Source organism: Neofelis nebulosa, chromosome 6, assembly GCF_028018385.1.
Source record: "Neofelis nebulosa isolate mNeoNeb1 chromosome 6, mNeoNeb1.pri, whole genome shotgun sequence".
NCBI classification, from domain to species: domain Eukaryota; kingdom Metazoa; phylum Chordata; class Mammalia; order Carnivora; family Felidae; genus Neofelis; species Neofelis nebulosa.
Window position 1 is genome coordinate 103,535,424 of NC_080787.1, and position 9,978 is coordinate 103,545,401.

The 9,978-nt window shown below is 41.1% G+C and overlaps 1 non-coding gene across 1 annotated transcript; it reads right to left on the reverse strand.

Annotated features, from left to right (window-relative positions):
• Nucleotides 1-9,668: 9,668 nt before the first annotated feature.
• Nucleotides 9,669-9,775, reverse strand: LOC131515658 (U6 spliceosomal RNA). Its single transcript, XR_009263696.1, has one exon. It is a non-coding gene; the product is annotated as a U6 spliceosomal RNA (small nuclear RNA).
• Between the last annotated feature and the right edge of the window lie 203 nt (nucleotides 9,776-9,978).

Below are 9,978 nucleotides of genomic sequence, written 5' to 3' on the forward strand. Positions count from 1 at the left end.
CAGTGCTTTCATTTGGTATAAAGTTTTTGACGGGTTGAACCATGTATTCCTCCTTTCTGCCAAGTAGTATCCATTGTATGAATGTACTATGATTTGTTATTCATTCTGTTACACATTGGTTTCCAGTTTTTGGAAAACAAATAAAGCTGCTATGAACATTTGCATACAAGTGTTTTTGTGGCTTCGGGCTGCCTTGTATCGGAGTACTGAACATGTTTTCATCTTTATTTGCCATTAGTATATTCTCTGAAAATGTTTTGTACATTTGAATCAGGTTGGCTTTTTATTTTGAATAGAAAGTGTTTTGCAAGTGTTTTCTAGTCTGGTGTTTCTTTGTTTTCCTAATAGTGACTTGATGAAGTTCTTAATCTCAAGTCTTGATTTATCAACTTTCTGAATGGGTCTTTTTCTGTCTCAATAAATCTACATAGCCTCACATTGTGGTGGTGGTGGTATTGTTTTCTTGTGAAACCTTCATAATTTTGGCTTTTACATCTATGATCCACCTCAGATTTCTATGTGTGGTATGAGGTAGGGATTGAAGTTTCTTTTTAACCCATGTGATTGTGCAGTTAACTCTGGCACCATTTGTGCTTTCTTTCACCATTTTAAAACAAAATAATTTGTTTTGGCATAATTTAAGTTGAACTACTTTGGTGGAATTTAAATTACCTTTAAATTATTGGACCAGTTTTTTACCATGCTTTGTTCCATGGGTTACCTGTATTTCTATGTAAATACTAAAACTCATCAATTTATTTTTTTAAGTAAGCTCTACACCCAAGGTTGGGCTTGAACTCAAAACCCCAAGATGATGAGTCGCATGTTCTACTGACTGAGCCAGTCAGGCACCTTCAATTTCTGCTTTTAAAAGAGACTGATGAGATTGAGTAATTAGAATTGGGTAGTATCCTGGGTAGGATCCGTTGTCATTTAAGTTTTTCTCAGAAGTGTTCTGTGTGATGTTTTGTATGATTTTCACGAGCCCTTGGTGCTTAGTGTCATTTGAATTTTCTGATTTGTAATTTTTAATTTTTTAAATCTTTTATTATAGGACCTTGCTAAGCTCTTCATTAATGCACTGGTTAGGACCTCTAGTACATCTTGAATTTAAGCGGTAAGGGTAGACTACTAGGGGGCAAAATTCAGGAGGGGCTCCCAGACTGTTGCAAGCAGTCTTCTGAGAGAATAAGTACATCCTTTCATTTTGCTCCCTGGGGGCTTTGCTTGCCTGAGTCTTGTCCTGGTCCTCCATTAAATAAAGTCCTCTCCTTTAAGTTTTAGAAAGGAAACATTCATTGCATAGTCCATCAGAAATGTTTGCTGTTGGTTTCTACGTATAGATGTCTAGTTAGATAGATGCCTTTTACATATTCTCTGATTTTCTCAGGAATGGGTGTTGAATTTTATCAGACCTCCCCTCCCCCTTTTGGTACCCATGGAATGATCATACGGCTTGTCTCTATCTGTTAAGATAATCCTGTCCTTGGGGGAGTTTAGTGATGGAACTTTAGGTCTAAAACAGCTCCCAAATACTGGGGGCAGAAATGTCTTGTTTGAATAACTTTGCCCAATTCTCTCATTTCTCTTTCAAAATAAACATTAAAAGAAAATAAAGTAACTTTGCTCCAGGTTTCACAAGTAGAAATAAGTGTTCAACTCTTTTAAGTTTATTTTGAGAGAGGACGAGCAGAGGAGGGGCAGAGAGAATCCACTGTCAGCACCTAAATGTGGGGCTGGATCTCATGACAGATCATGACCTGAACCCAAACCAAGAGTACAACTTGACCAACTGAACCAGCTAGGCACCCCACTCCCAACTTGTTTTCTTAGTCACTGCAGTATTTCAGCCCACTTTTAAAAATCCTTTTCACGCCTACCCTAAAACGTGGGAATTGAATTATTTCACCTACTTTACAATTCAAGAATTAATTCCCCAATCTTGATAGCACATTTTCCTGTTTTGCCTTCGTCTTTAGCATTTTAGTAGTAAGAGGTTGAGGTGAACCCTGGAAGTTAGAAAGGCCTCCATTAATCCCCTGATGTCCTTGACCCTAGCTCTCCAAGCAGATTCCTCGGATCTGCCCCTCAACCATTTTCCCAACCAGCACTGATCATTTTGCAGGGACTGAAAGCCTGTAAAATGAGGTGAAATAATGAAATCTTAACACCGATGAGGCTTTCTGGAAATAAACACTAACCCAATGATGGAAAATATTTCCTAGGGAGGATAATCTGGTAATCCATTTTTTGTTTTGAAGAAATTTTTCAAAATGTGTATATAGTCCTAAACAAAATTGTGTGTGGAAAAAACCAAGATGTCAAAAGTTAAGGTGCTGGTTAGTTCATGTGGCCATTTCTATGCAGCTACATTAAATTTTAATTTTTGAAAAAAGTTTTAGTATTTTTGAGAGGATGAGCTGGGGAGGGCAGAGAGGGAGACAGGATCTGAAGCAGACTGCGCTGACAGCAGAGAGCCTGACGTGGGGCTCAAACCCACGAATACGAGATCATGACCTGAGCCAAAGTGAGTCGCTTAACTGAGCCACCCAGGCACACCACACCCCCTGTGTTACTTTTTTTTTTTTTTTTTTTTTTTTTGAGAGAGAGACTGAGCGTGAGTGGGGAGGGGCAGAGAGAGAGGAAGACAGAATCCAAAGCAGGCTCCAGGCTCTGAGCTGTCAGCACAGAGCCCGATGCAGGGCTCAAACTCAAAAACCATGAGATCATGACCTGAGTCGAAGTCGGATGGTCAAAGAACTGAGTCACCCAGGTGCCCCTCCCTACGTTAAATTCTTGAAAGAGGGGCGCCTGATGGCTCAGTCAGTTGAGGGTCCGACTCACGGTTCAGTCAGAGGGTCATGATCTCACGGTTCATGGGTTTGAGTCCCACGTTAGGCTGTGGACTGACTGCAAAACTTGCTTCGGATTCTCTCCCCCTCTCTGCCCCTTTGCTGCTCGTGCGCATGCTCTCTCAATAAATAAACGTTAAAAAGGAAAAGGCATGGAACTAATAAATGAAAGTTCATACTGAACAAAGCTCACCCAACCTTTTTAGGAGAACTAGGTTACTGTACAGGTAAAATTAACATGTGTTCAGCCAAAAATTCAGAGTATGAACTAAGAGCTAGCCATAGTGCTAGATGCTGAGCATATATAAATGAGCCATAATCATTCCCCCTTCAAGGATCTTGTAGAGGAAATAGATGCATAAACTCATGATTGTGATCAAGGCATGTGTTACAAGAGTATGGAAGAGAGTCTGCCTCTTCCCTGGGGAGGTTGGACCAAACAGCTGTGAGAATCCACTAAAAAGCAAGGATGTAGCATTCTAAGACCTTGTTTCAAAGAGATTGAGGTGAATTGCAAGCATCTCCATTTATGTGGAGGAGCTGAATGAATAGGAGGGGAAGTGGTTAAGATGGTGGGTGCTCTGGTAGTAAACTTAGATTTCATTTTCCCTTGACCCCTGCTCCCAGGACCAACTCATCGATTTCCTTACCAGGACAGCTCACATCTGAGCCCCTCAAGAAATGGTTTATACAAGACTTTTGTATAATGAGGGAAATACTTGAAGAAACTTAACGGGGTTGGGGGGGAATTTAAAGAGGCCAAAAAGATAATCCTGTGAGGAACTTCCAAATGGATTGGGGGGAAGTTAGGCTAGATTTCCAGAGACCAGTTAGCCTCTGCAAGAGGAGAGGTAAATGTGACTGCTAACTTGGTGAAGTCCCAGCAACAAAATGATAAATAGGAGACACCAAAGAACAAGTAGGAAACCTGGAGTTTTCTGGTTTGGTCCTACTTGACAAGGAGGGTGAAGAGAATTGGGCTAGAAGAGAATAGGTTTGCTTTTGGATATGTTTAATGAGCCAAAAGGTGGATAAACCCAAATTTGCTACACTGGGGCTGTGAGACTATGCGTACTTTCATAAAGAATGCCTAACCTATTCTCAAATTATTAAATTCATTGATGACTTAAAAGGATTGATTCACATAAGCAAAACAAACCTACGCACCTGTAGGGCCCTGGTCAAACAATCCCACAATGAAATTCGGTGTAGCTATCAAAACCCATAGGGGTATACTGGCTTACCATTTGAGTAGTAAACAATATCTAACAACAAAAACTGTTCCTGCTGTTGGCTGCCAATTCCCTCGAGCCTCCTACCATAACCTGCACTCTGCAGGGATAGTGCTGTGAGTTAGAAGCTCCTGCTGGGCAGGCACACCACCACGGAGGCCTTCTTACGCTGGTTTTCAGTCCTGATGCAGAAATGGAATGGAGGCCAAGGTCACAGACTAGGTTGAGAGATTGAGGCCACTGGCATTCACACATTCACGAAAACAAGGCTGGGTTCATGCAGGAATCAATGGCATTTTTCTGATTGACCTCAGAGGTAAAGGGTCATCTGGAACAGTTTTTATTTCCAAATTCTCACAGCCTAAAAGACTACACTGCAAAAAGCCAAATACTATGAACATGGATTGTTTTAAAAGATACAGTGTGGTTTGGTTTTGTTTTTTTAATGTTTTTTTATTTTTGACAGAGACAGCGTGAGTTAGGGAGGGGCAGAGAGAGAGGGAGACACAGAATCCCAAGCAGGCTCCAGGCTCTGAACTGTCAGCACAGAGCCCGATGCAGGGCTCGAACTCATGAACCCGCGAGATCATGACCTGAGTCGAAGATGACACTTAACCGCTTAACCGACTGAGCCACCCAGGCGCCCCTAAAAGGTACAGTGTGTTGTTTTGTTTTTTCAATAATTATTCAGCAGACAAGATCACTCTGCCAAATAGTTATAAAAACTCTGAATACTTGTCCTCAGTTTCTGTATTTATCCGTTTGCAAACTGGCAGCCGTTTGGGGCTGATAGCACCACACACTTTGTAGCACTGATCTAGAGCTTTATGTACTTCTGAATGTGGAAACTGAGGAATGAGAAAGGGGAAAGCTGAGGGTCATTTTTCCTGTCTTTGTGGAAATCATGCTGTAGCAGGATTCTCACACACAAAGTCCTGACACCGAGGCTTCTCTTTCCAGGAAGCAACTTTTTTCGTGCTAGCACAGCTCACTTGGGTTCCTACAGGAAGAACTGAGCTCCAAACCCCACGTGGCATAGTTTTTTTTTTTTTATATATTTTCTACTTCTTTGTCTCCCATATATGGTAACAAACATGCAGTCTGATTAAGTGGCCTCATCTTACAAGGTCGTGAGGGATTGTGCCGAGCCAGGTTGCCTTGAGGTTTTTTCTTTTTCTTTTTCTTTTTCTTTTTCTTTTTCTTTTTCTTTTTCTTTCTTTTTCTTTTTCTTTTCCTTAGGGAGGGGATGCTACCACAATGCCACCCAGATAAAGCAAGCATTCAGCTAGCATTTGGGGGCATAGGCCAGCCACCCCACTCATTAGGTTCATTCAAAACATATTTGACTGCTGGTGCTACGTGTCCTGAGGAAATGAGCTCTACACTAAAGGCAGAATAATTCTGCTTAATTTTTAGAATTTTTGTTAGACACTTTTAGAACATGGTACTAAAATACATATAAAATACACCCCTCATTTCCTAGAAAAACAAACAGTTCTTACAGCTGAAAAGTAGATCATCCCATTGCAAATAATCATTCCTGTTGTTACTATGCCGGGAGGCAAGACTTGCTCAAGGACATTATAGAACCTAATGAAAACTATTGCTTCACAACCTAACCTTTCTTGCACCGGACAGTTATGATCAGTACATCCCTAATCTAGTAGCTAATTGTTCTACACTCTGAAAGGAAATCTTATTCAGTTCTTATCAAATTATCATGTGTTACATTGTTGATTCTCCTTTTAAAAACTACATTGTCACTGAATGGCACTGTATGATGTGCTATTCATTGGTCATAATATAAAAGGCCATCAAATTTTATCAGTAATCAAAATGAATCCTTTATCTCCATTCAAAAGAATGAGACAGCAGGACTGAAGTTTTAAGTATGGGAGGCAACTGGTGAAGACAATCTTGATGCCAAAAGCTTGCTGTCAAGATTAAGGGAATCGCTACGAAATGTTTTTTTGGAAAGTCTGTGAATTATCTTCGTATTTCTAAATTGTTTTTAGCTATGTGTTATACAGTCCGAAGGTTCTGCTATGTCTTGTGTGCCTCAAAACATCTCCCCCTCTGGCTGCCCTGAGGCCACCCAACACTTGTCACTATTAGTAACTACTAAAGTCAGCATTTTCACATACAACTCCCACTGAAATCCATCCACAAATATTTACTGAACAGAAGTGCATGACGTAGTGAGAGGGAATGAAAAGTATAAAATCCTCTGCTCAAAACCTTCCAGTACTTCCCTATTTCACTCAATTTCAAACCAAACTTCTTACCTTATAGATTTATCTGTCCCCTTCCTCCTCTCTGACCTCATCTACTTTCTCCTTGCTCACCCCTGTCCAGAAACACTGGTTCCTTGCTTTTTTAGAATGCTCCAGGCATGATTCTATCCCAGAACCTTTACACCAACTATGCCCTGGAATGCTCTTCCTTTAGATATCAACATAGGTCACTCCCTCACCAACCAAATATTTTGTTTAAATAGCATCTCGGGGCGCCTGGGTGGCGCAGTCGGTTAAGCGTCCGACTTCAGCCAGGTCACGATCTCGCGGTCCGTGAGTTCGAGCCCCGCGTCAGGCTCTGGGCTGATGGCTCGGAGCCTGGAGCCTGTTTCCGATTCTGTGTCTCCCTCTCTCTCTGCCCCTCCCCCGTTCATGCTCTGTCTCTCTCTGTCCCAAAAATAAAAATAAAAAACGTTGAAAAAAAAAAATTTTAAATAGCATCTCAATAAGACCTACCAGGAACATTCTATTTTCTTATTTTATTTTACTTTTAAGTAATCTCTCTACCTACAATGTGAGGCTCAAACTCACTATCTCAAGATCAAGAGTTGCTTGTTATATTGAATAAGCCAGCCAGGTGCCCCAAAACAGCCTATTTTATTCTTTTTTCAAACATCCTATTTAAAAATTTTTTTTAAGTTTATTTATTTTTGAGAGAGAGAGCGCACGCGCACACATGAGCCGGGGCAGGGCAGAGAGAGAGGGAGAGAGAATCCCAAGCAGGCTCAGTGCTGTCAGTGCAGAACTCCACATGGGACTTGAACCCACAAACTGTCAGATCATGACCTGAGCCGAAATCAAGAGTCAGACACTCAACTGACTGAGTCACCCAGGCACCCCTTTAATGTTTTTTCTTTTTTAAGTTTACAGATAACCTGTTTTATTTTTTTTTTATTTTTTTTTTATTTTTTTTTTTCAACATTTTTTTTTTTTTTTTATTTTTGGGACAGAGAGAGACAGAGCATGAACGGGGGAGGGGCAGAGAAAGAGGGAGACACAGAATCGGAAACAGGCTCCAGGCTCCGAGCCATCAGCCCAGAGCCTGACGCGGGGCTCGAACTCACGGACCGCGAGATCGTGACCTGGCTGAAGTCGGACGCTTAACCGACTGCGCCACCCAGGCGCCCCTCAGATAACCTGTTTTAAATCGTAGCTTGATCCCAAAGCAATCTTAACATTCCTTGCTCTTTAAGCTTTTATTTTTAAGTAATCTCTACACCCAACATGGGGCTCAAACTTACAGCCCCAAGATCAAGAGTCACATGCACTGCCAGCTGAGCCACTCAGGTGCCCTTGTTCCTTAATCTTTATTCATTTTTTCCATTAGATGCTAAGTAATTTGTCATGTTTATTATTTATTATCCAGCTACCTCCACTAGAATGTAAGATTTGAGGGCAGAGATAATATGTCTGTTTCATTTCTTTATTTCCCAAATGGTGGAGGCCAGGTTCCAAGAGGTTCTCACATTGATAGAGCTGACTTAAGTAGCCAACAGGATGCTATGGAAATTATCAAGTGCGACTTCAAAAGAAGAGTTTTAAATGGCATCTTAGAAAGAAATGCCCTAAACCCAGTAGAGCCTTTAGATGACCACGGTCCTGGCCAACATCTTTTCTGCAACCTTATGACGTTCTAACCCAGAACCAGTTAAGGTGCTCCCAAATTTCAAATTTATTGAGATTGTGAGAGATAAAGTTTATTGTTTTAAGCTACTAAATTCTGGTGTAATTAGTTACATTGTAAGTGATAGCTAATATACCAAGTGTCTGGAACTATATGCCCAGCACATAGTAACCACTTAATAAATATTAGAGGAAAGAACAAAACTGCCGCAAGTAACCTGACTTTCATCAATATTAGGATTATTGTCACTTAGCAGAAAGTGTAATTGTACACTTTTTATTTTTTATTTTATTTATTTATTTATTTATTTTAATTTTTTTAACGTTTATTTATTTTTGAGACAGAGAGAGACAGAGCATGAACGGGGGAGGGTCAGAGAGAGGGAGACACAGAATCTGAAACAGGCTCCAGGCTCCGAGCTGTCAGCATGGAGCCCGAAGCGGGGCTCGAACTCACAGACCGCCAGATCGTGACCTGAGCCAAAGTCGGCCGCTCAACCACTGAGCCACCCGGGCGCCCCACTATTTTTTATTTTTTTAGTGATTTTGCTTTTAAGTAATTCCTACACCCAACGTGAGGCTTGAACCCACAACTCTGAGATCAAGAGCCACACGCTCCACCAACCAAGCCGGCCAGGTGCCCCTGTAATTGTACACTTTAAATGGGTGAATTGTATGGCATACGAATTATATCTCAGAGCTATATTTTTAAAAAAGGTTGGCGTGTTGGAGAGAATGTGTGGCAACAGATACTCCCATACCCTGCTGATGGGTACAAACAAATACTTTGTAAAAGTCTGTCAGGCGTGCCTAGATGGCTCAGTCGGCTGAGCATCTGACTTCAGCTCAGGTCATGATCTCACATTCATGAGTTCGAGCTCTGCATCCGGTTCTTCCCTGAGCTCACTTTGGATACTCTGTCTCCCTCCCTCTGCCCCTCCCCCCCTCTAAAATAAACAAACATTAAAAAAATAAAGTTAAGAATACACCTACCAAAAGAATCAGCTGTTCCATTCTTAAATATTTCAACAAGAAAGTGAAAGCATATGTTCGTATAAAGACTGGTACATGGGGGCATCTGGCTGACTCAGTCCCCAGAGCACACGACTGTTGATCTGGGGAGCCATGAGTTCAAGTCCCACATAGAGCTTACTGAAAAATAAAATTAAAAAAAAAAAAAAAAAAAAAAAGTCTTGTACATGAATGTTTATAATAGCCTTATTTGTTTAAAAAAATTTTTTTTCATGTTTATTATTTTTGAGAGAGAGAGAGACAGAGACAAAGACCAAACAGGGAAGGGACAGAGAGAGAGGGAGGCATAGAATCCGAAGCAGGCTCCAGGCTCTGAGCTGTCAGCACAGAGCCGGATGCGGGGCTCAAACTCACAGACTGCAAGATCATGACCTGAGTGGTAGTCGGCCGCCCAACCGACTGAGCCACCCCAGCGCCCCTATCATAGCCTTATTTGTAATAGTCAAAGTCTGGAAACAACCCAAATGTCCATCAATAGGTAAATGAATAAATAAATTGTGGCATATTCATACAACAGAATACTACTCAGCAATAAAATAGAATACACTGATGTGAGAAGTGTGGTTGGGAGGTTAGTGAGGGTAACATGAGAAACTTGCAGTGATACAACTCTTTTGTATCTTTTTTTTTTTTTTTTAAATATGGAACGCTTCACGAATTTGCGTGTCATCCTTGCGCAGGGGCCATGCTAATCTTCTCTGTATCGTTCCAATTTTAGTATATGTGCTGCCGAAGCGAGCACAACTCTTTTGTATCTTGAAGGTGGTGCTGGAAACGTGAACCTACATGTGATAAAATTATACAGAATTAAATGCACTCCAAAGACAGTAAGATTAGTACATTGTATCAATGTCTATATCCTGGCTGTGATATATATTTTTTTAAGACTCATTTACTTTTTGAGAGAAAGCACAAGGTGGGAAGGAGCAGAGAAAGAGAGGGGAA